This window comes from Urtica dioica, chromosome 4 (assembly GCF_054948205.1).
Source record: "Urtica dioica subsp. dioica isolate 48M chromosome 4, U.dioica_male_clone48M_v1_H2, whole genome shotgun sequence".
NCBI lineage: Eukaryota > Viridiplantae > Streptophyta > Magnoliopsida > Rosales > Urticaceae > Urtica > Urtica dioica.
In genome coordinates this window covers 26,929,160-26,938,123 of record NC_142759.1, presented here as the reverse complement: position 1 = coordinate 26,938,123, position 8,964 = coordinate 26,929,160, and positions in this window count along the sequence as shown.

The following is an 8,964-nucleotide window of genomic DNA, read 5'->3' as shown; positions in this document are numbered from 1 at the left end:
CATTCGCGACCCTTACTGAGATCTTGGATGTAAAACACTTGCTTCGCTTGAGTAGCGAGTATAAACGGCTCTTCTGTAAACCACTCTTTGGCGGTATACGAACTCGTTACTCCGGTGATCTTATCAACGTGCACTATACGTCCTGCATTGTACTTGTCACCATACCATATGCATTTGAACAGTACGACACGACAGTTATGTGTATAGTTCAGCACGATTACGTCTTCCATTCGACCGTAAAAGTTGAAGTCGTTCAGGGGCACACAAACACCGCTATTCTGGGTGATTCGTTGGTTATCACGACGACGAGTGATGAACTTCACGCCATTCACAAAGAAACTCGGATACTGATGAGCAATTTGCATAGATCCCGTAGACAATGCGTAAAGTTCTTCAGACACGTCGGAACCACTAACTTTCATGTCATAAATCTGGAATATGCAAATTAAGATGATGTCATTAGCAATTTTTGTAGCAATTTTAATATGCTTTCAGCAAATGAATCCTTTCAGTTTACCTTTTTCGCAAACCAAATTTTGAATTCTTTTCTGTGCATTGCTTCGAGATCAGAATCTGCAGTTCCCGCTTCAGAGTTATTTTGTATAAGTTCCAAATGCTCACTGTTAATATTACGTAATTAGATGTAAATCAATGAGCTATATTATATACATATTTAAATGAAAGATTCCCTTACATCAAATACGGATCGATTTTTGGACAATTGGTAAAAATGTACCACTCCGCCTTCTCTTTTTGGTCGTCGTCTAAAACTATCGGCTTCATCATCCCGTAAGGCACACAGTTTTCAGATCGGAAAACACTAAGTTCCCGCACTTGAACTTCGTCGACAGTTTTCTTATCTTCGAGATACCTTGCAACAAATGTCAATGCCTCTTCTACAATGTACGCTTCCGCAATGGAGCCTTCGGGTCTAGCTCTATTTCTGATAAATTGTTTTAACGTTCCAAGGTATCTCTCAATTGGGTACATCCATCGCATATGCACCGGACTGCCACACAACGCTTCATCTGGTAGATGAATTGCCACATGAACCATGATTGTGAAAAAAGCTGGCGAAAATATCATCTCAAGCTTACACAATATCTCAATGATTGAATCTTGCGCTTTTTCGAGATCGTCCACTCTCAGGGTTCTAGAACTGATCAACTTGAAAAAGTTGCAGAGCTCTGAGATCGTCTCTTGTATCGGTTTTGGCACAAAAGGGCGAATACCATCAGCCAACAGCCTCTGCATGATCACGTGACAATCGTGCGACTTCAAACCTGTGAGCTTCCCGTCAGCAGTTACATTTTTCTTCAAATTTCCAGCGAGCCCGTCTGGGAATTTAACAGATTGGAGGAACTCGGTAAACCGGTGTCTCTGCTCAAACGTTAACGTGTACGCTGCTGGCGGTTTGTACCACCCATTCCTTTGTTGTCTCAAGTGCAGAGAATACTTGATTTTCAAGTCCATCAAGTCAAATCTCGACTTCTCCGTATCGTAGTTCTTCTTTTCCAAGCTGAGCATCGTCCCAAGAAGATTCTCGCACACGTTCTTCTCTATATGCATGACGTCCATGTTGTGCTTCAACTCCAATTCTGACCAGTAAGACAACTTATAGAAGATGCTCTTTTTGGTCCAATTCAATTCGCACTCAGCACGTTTTCGTTTATCGATATTCTTGCCGGTTGTCGTGGAAGACACACTAGTCAACTGATCGAGTATGTCTTGCGCAGTCAACTTGACAGGTTTCAGGCGCTTCTCGTGACGATTTACGTAGTGATCAGTGCTTTTCCTCAATCGGTGAGGCGTAGGCAAGAATCGATGATGGTCATAGTAGACAATCATGTTCCTAATTTTCATAGATGGCGTCTCAATGTTGCATGTAGGGCAAGCAAGATACCCTTGGCCACTCCATCCCGACAAATACGATCGAGCCGGAAAGTCGTTTATCGTCCATAGAAGCGCGGCACGCAACCGAAACACTTCATCGTTCGCCCCGTCTTGCACTTGGAATCCATTATCCCACAATTCTTTCAGCTCTTCAACTAGTGGTTCTAAAAACACGTCCATGTCTTTTCCAGGTGAGCTCGGTCCAGGTATCAAAAGCGTTAGCAGCAAGTAATCTTTTTTCATGCACAACCAAGGTGGCAAGTTGTACGCAGTTAGTACCACGGGCCACATACTATACGCTAGACTCATTTCCCCAAACGGGTTGAACCCATCAGAAGCTAGTCCCAGACGTACGTTACGAGGCTCTGCAGCAAAATTTGGGTATCTCTCATCTAGATTCTTCCACGTCGAACCATCTGCAGGATGTCGCAAAACGCCTTCTTCTTTGACGCGATCTCGTTCATGCCATTGCATCTCAAGCGACGTGTGTCGAGAAGCGTACAATCGCTTCAATCGATCTTTCAAGGGAAAGTATCGTAATATCTTTTGTGATACATTCTTCCCGGTTGGCTTCCATCTGCTCTCATTGCAAATTGGGCACACTTCAGCTTTCTCGAGATCTTTTCGAAATAACACACAATTGTTGATGCACGCGTCGATCATATCGTATCCCATGCCGAAACGCTTCAGCTTCGCCTTTGCCTCGTAGTGTTTTTCCGGAATTCGGTTACCAATTGGGTGAGACTTCCTCAAGAGCTGCAACAATTCTGTAAACGACTTGTTCGTCCAATGGTTCGTGACTTTGATGTGCATCAACGAAACCAAGAACGACAAAGACGAAAACTCTTTGCACCTAGGGTACAATTCTGCTTCGAACTCAGCGAACAAATCTTCCACTTGCTCATCTGCACGCACTTCACTCGGAGTCGGATCCGTAAAATCGTCGAAGTCCTCGTGATCCATTATATCATGGAGATCATCGTGCAATCCACCGACTCCTCTTTGGTTAGTCTCGATGGCATCTTCTACCATTCGACGTTCGCCGTGATGATACCATTCGGTGTATCCCGGGGTAAACCCCTTGTTCAAAAGGTGATTCTTTACGACCCCGATGTCCAGACATCTCACGTTATTGCAAGACTTACAAGGACAACGATAATGACCGTTTTCGTTCGAGAGTTTGCTTGCAACGCGGATAAACTCGTTAACCCCTGTTTTATATTGCAAACTCAACCGATTGTTCTCGGTAATCCAGTCCCTACTTGGATTTGACATTCTTCTGAATGAGACGGGAAATTGGGAGATAAAAATGAATCGTTAGAATTCATTTTGTAAGAGTGAATTATTGACATTGAGAGGTAAAACTGAGAGGTAAAATTGAGAGTGAATATTTGAAATTTAAAGTGAATTGTTATGAAATTGAGAGTGATGAATTGTTAGGAAATTGAGAGTGACTCGTTAACATTTGAAAGATTCGAGATCGAATTAGTGAGAGTGAAAGAGAAATTGTGAAAAATATATATTAATTTGAAAAAATGGTTAGAATTCGTTATATTACATATAGTTATTATTCTACCGAAAATTCGGCAGAGTTTCCCCTAAAATATTGACTAACCAAAATCTGCAATTTAAAAAAAAACACATATATAACCAACCAGGTCTATCCTATTAACATACTAAATACTAAACCGAGCCTATGTGGCTCGGTCGCAATAAATTTTCAATAATTACATTAAATGTAACATGTTACTAATCATTTTAAAATATATTAGTAATTAATCTAACTACATATGATACTAATTAACTAATTAACATACGAATATCCATTTCAATATTCCAATTCAACTTTCTAATTTCAACATATAACAATTTAACTCAACATTCCAATTTCAACATTTATTCATTTTAATTTCAACCATTTAACTCAATATTCTAATTTAAACATATATCCATTTCAAATTCAATTTCAATACTAATTAATTAATTAACTAAACATATATCCATTTCAAATTCAATTTCAATACTAATTAATTAATTAACTAAACATATTACTATTTTCATATATATTACTAATTAATTTCAATCCATTTCAAAATTACTAATTAACTAAACATTTATCCACTTCAAACACATAATTTCAATCCATTTCTAATCTAACCTTTTCCGAGGCGACGACGAGGCGACGAGCTAAACGCGAGGCCGGGGCTATTTGGGCGGCAGCGGGTGGGCCGAGGGCTATTAGGGTGGCAGCGGGTACGGGGGGAGGACCGGGCTGAGTCGAGGGATGCTCACGGGCGGCGGGGGACGACCTGTAGGTCGGAGAAAGACAGAAATAAGAGAGAGAGAGAGAGAGACGTACGTCACGGTGCCGGGGAGGTCACGGCGGCAGATAGGCGCACGGGCGGCGGGGAGGTCACGGGCGGCGCGGCGAGGTCACGGGCAGCGGGGGACGACCGGGCTGAGCCGAGGTGGTCACGGGCGGCGCGGGGGACGACCTGCAAGTCGGAGAGACAGAAAATAAGAGAGAGAGATAGATAGATAGAGAGAGAGAGAGAGAGAGAGAGAGAGACGTACCTTGGAGGAGGACGACGAAGGGGTCACGGTGGCGGGGAGGTCACGGCGGAGGAAGAAGAACGAGCGTCGGAGAGAGAGAGAGAGAGTTAGAGAGAGAGAGAGGCGGTTTGGGCGAAGAAGAAGACGCTCGGGTATTTAAAATACCCTAAAACTATTAGGTGCGACAGTGTCGCACCTAATAGTCATAAGTGTCGCACCTAATATGACTATTAGGTGCGACAATGTTGCACCTAATGTGAAATTCCAGAACCAAAAATATTCGGGGGGAATTTCTAACCGTTTTAAATTTTTAAACCCATTAGGTGCGACAAATGTCGCACCCAATAGTATCAGGTGCGACATTATCATATTGGGTGCGACAAAGTCGCACCGGATAGCACTAATCATCAGCGAAATTTTTAGTCGCTTGGAGGATTATCTGGTGCGACATGTCGCACCTAATATGTGCTTAGGTGCGACATTTAGGTGCGACATGTCGCACCTAATATGTTAATTTGTAGTAGTGATTGACCAGTGCACTTCTAGAGACAAAATAAGAACAAACCATTCAACCTCTTATGTCTCGAAGTCACTACGTATGAATTGCATCGTGCTTACCTTAATCCTGAAATGAGACATGTCAGTTCACACCTTACGTATTCTCATTTGAGAAAGTCAGAGTTCGGACTCACTATGTGATTCCGAACAAGGCCTATTGGTGAAATACTAAGTTGTGAGAATGTCATGAGTAACTTTGTGAAGTTCTCATAGATATGGAAGCCGTAGTGGAGGGCGTATCGCAACTTTTCCCCGTCAGGGTTAGTCAAAATGATTCCGGCGCCAGCCCCCCCTAGCATTAGATGCTCCGTCTACGTATAACTCCCAGATGGGACCCGTTGGGTCAACCTTTCTTTTCCGCGTCATTGAGTTATCGGTTAAGCCATTTTCTGCTCTTCCCACATCGGGAGTGTAGGAGAATTCTACCACAAAGTCGGCTAAGGCCTAACCCTTTATAGCCGCTCTAGGGTGGAATTCAATCTCGTACTCGCTCAACTCTTGGGACCAGATCTCCATGCGAGTCGATGTTCCCTTTTGATGAACTTTACCGACCAGATGCTCAGTTCGCACCGCGATGGGGTGAGCTTGGAAATACGGACGTAGCATTTTGGCTGCCATCACGAGAGCCAGAGAGAGTTTCTCTATCTCGGCGTAGCGCGTTTTCGCGTCGAGTAAGGCTTTGCTCACGTAGTAGATCGGCCATTGGACCCTATCTTCTTCGCGGACAAGAACAGTGCTTACAACTCTTTCAGAGACGGCGAGATATACGTATAGCATCTTGCCCTCTTTCAGCTTGGAGAGAACTAGCGGGGACCCAAAGTAAGCCTTCATTTCTTGAAAGGCTTTTTCGCATTCGTTGGTCCATTCAAAGCCGTCCGTCTTCTTCAGAGCTTTGAAGAACGATTGACACTTGTCGGTGGCTTTTGACACGAAGCGCGTCAGAGCAGCAATCCGACCGGTCAGGTTCTGCACCTCTTTGACTCGCCATGGAGACTTCATCTTGAGGAGTGCCTTGATCTTTTCGGGATTCGCCTCTATTTCTTGTCAGCTGACGATGTATCCAAGGAATTTTCCGGATTCAACCCCAAACACGCACTTGTTGGGGTTGAGTTTCATTTTATACCGGCGGAGGATTGTAAACATCTCCCTTAGGTCGTGTACGTGATTGGTTGCCAGTAGGCTTTTAACGAGCATGTCGTCCATGTACACTTCCATGGTCTTGCGGATTTGATTGGCGAAGTTACGACTAACCAAACGTTGGTATGTTGCTCCCACATTTTTAAGACCAAAAGGCATGATCTTATAACAGTAGAGACCTCGATCGGTGACAAAGGTTGTCTTAATTTGATCGGGCTCATGCATTCGAATCTGGTTATAACCCGAATAGGCATCCATGGAGTTGAGGAGTTCATGGCCAGCCGTGGCGTAGACCAATTATTCAATGCGCGGGAGTGGGAAGCAATCCTTAGGGCAGACTTTGTTAAGATCTTTGTAATCTATGCAAATACGCCACTTCCCATTAGGTTTTTTCACCATTACCACGTTGGCGACCCACTTGGGGTACTTAGCCTCTCGGATGAAGTTTGCGGTGAGAAGTTTCTCGACCACTTCATTTATAGTCAGGTATCGCTCGGGATTGAACATTCGTCTAGCCTGCACTTTCTCGGCGACCCTTTGGTCGTCGTTTAATCAGTGCACTATTATCTCGGGATCAATTTTGGGCATGTCCGCATGAGTCCATGCAAACACATCCTTGAATTCCCGGAGGAAGGCAGTGAGCTGAGTCTTGATGGCGAGTGGAAGTCGGGTGCCGATCTTTACAACCTGGTCAGGTTTTAGATTCGTCTAGCATGACCGGCATAAGATCATCGGAGGTTTCCACTTTGAGTCTCTCGACTTCGTCCCAGGGGTCAAGTTCTCTGAACTTCCTTGCGTTCCTTAGGTCGCATGGGTAATCGTCTTCCAGTTGGAAGATTGTGTTGACCATTTTTCCCGCGGACTTGCCATCGACTCCTTGCACGTAGCATATCCTGGCCTGGGATTGGTCTCCAGCAATGATACGAATTCCCTCTTCAGTGGAGAATTTCACCAATAGGTGATACGTGGAAATAATAGCCCTCAGCCGGTTCAGCGTGGATCGCCCGATGATTAAGTTGTAGGGCGACTTCTAATCAACCACTAGGAATGGGACCATGTGAACGACTTCAATGCCTCCGGGGGTCCCGAAGGTGACTGGTAGATCGATGATGCCTTAGGTCATGACTCTTTCCCCAGTGAACCCAAACAAGGGCCTTTGGGTTGGAGTCGGGTGTAGCACCCCGAGCTTCATGCGCTCTAGGGTGGACTTGAAAATTATGTCGGCAGCGCTGCCGTTGTCGATGAGAACCCTTTTTACCAAGTTATTAGCCACTTGGGCTTTGAGTACTATCGCGTCATTGTGCGGATGCACAACTCGCTTGGCCTCTTCGTTGGTGAAATACATCGTCTCGTGTGGCACGAACGGAGGTTCCTCGTACGTAAAGTTGACGTGCATAGCAGCGTCTTCCTGAGCCACGGCCCTAAGGAATTTTTTCCGTTGTCGGGCTGAATCTCCATCTTGTGGACCTATCAATATGGTAGTCACAACGTGGAGCTGCGGATCGGCGTTGGCAGTACCCGCGGTTCGGTCGGCAGTAGCGGATGTTCCTCCTCCCTTGCCAGACTGTGGTCTATTCGTGGTGGGGCCCGCAGCGCTTATCATACGTAACATGAACTCTTTCAGTTCACCCCGTTCGATCAAAGCCTCGATTTGCCTTTTAAGATTGTAGCATTCGGAGGTCAAGTGACCGTATTCCTGATGGAACTCACAATATCTGGATCGATCGCAAGTCGCTGGATCTTTTTTCATTGGAGCCGGGGGAGTGAACTTGTCACGTACCAAAGCAAGGATCCGTTCCGGCGTCGTGTTCAACGTTGTGAACGACGAATATCCTTTAAATTCTTCCGCAAGTCGCGGCTTCTGGGGTGCAGGGGGTTGGCTATTGGAAACCTGATTCCCCTTATTTCGTCTTTTACGAGATTCACCTTGTTCGTGGCTAGGTTCGTCTCGACGTGGAGAGCTTTGATTGTTGCTCTTGCGACCGTCGAGGTAATCTTCGATTCCCATGAAGGTCTTAGCTCGAGTCATCAACTCGGCCATGGTAGAAGGGACACGACCAACGACCGACTTGAGGAAGTCACTTGTGCGCAAGCCTTCAATGATAGCGGCAATTGCGTCACCGTCGTCAAAGCGGTCGACCTTGTTCAACTCTTCGGTGAATCGGGCGAGGTATCGCCTAAGAGACTCGCCACTCTCTTGCCTGATTGACCACAGGTACATCTTGGTCTTCTTTTGGACAATAGATGTGGCGAACCATGGTAGGAACATGTCCTTCAGGTCTTTGAACAAGTGGATGCTTCCCGACCTTAAGTTCTTGAACCACTCGAAACCGGGTCCGGCGAGGGTAAGACTAAAGGCTTGGCACATGGCACTGGGAGAGACACCCTACGTCGTCATCCAGGTTTCATAGTGCTAGATGTGGTAAGCAGGATCCGCATTTCCATCATAGGGAGCGAGGTTCGGGAGTTTGAAATTTCCTGTACAAACCTCCACCAATATCTGAGCCGTGAAAGGCGAGGAATTCTCCTCAACGACTCCAAAGGCACTTCCGCCTATTCCGTATTCCCGAAGATCTCGTACCTCATTTCGAAGATTGTGGATCATAGTGACCACATCGAGACCGGTTGTCAGAGTAACTCCCTGTTCGGGAGGAGTCACCTGCTGTTGGAATTGATCTAGGGTTAAGAAAAATTTTAACGCTTCAAGCAAGCGGCGGAATTTAAAAATTTTCTTTCCTCGAGAACTCGAGCAACCACGAAAGTTTATATCACTAAAATCATTTGAGAAAGAAAGGAATTAGTGTGTGGGCACTTTTAAACACG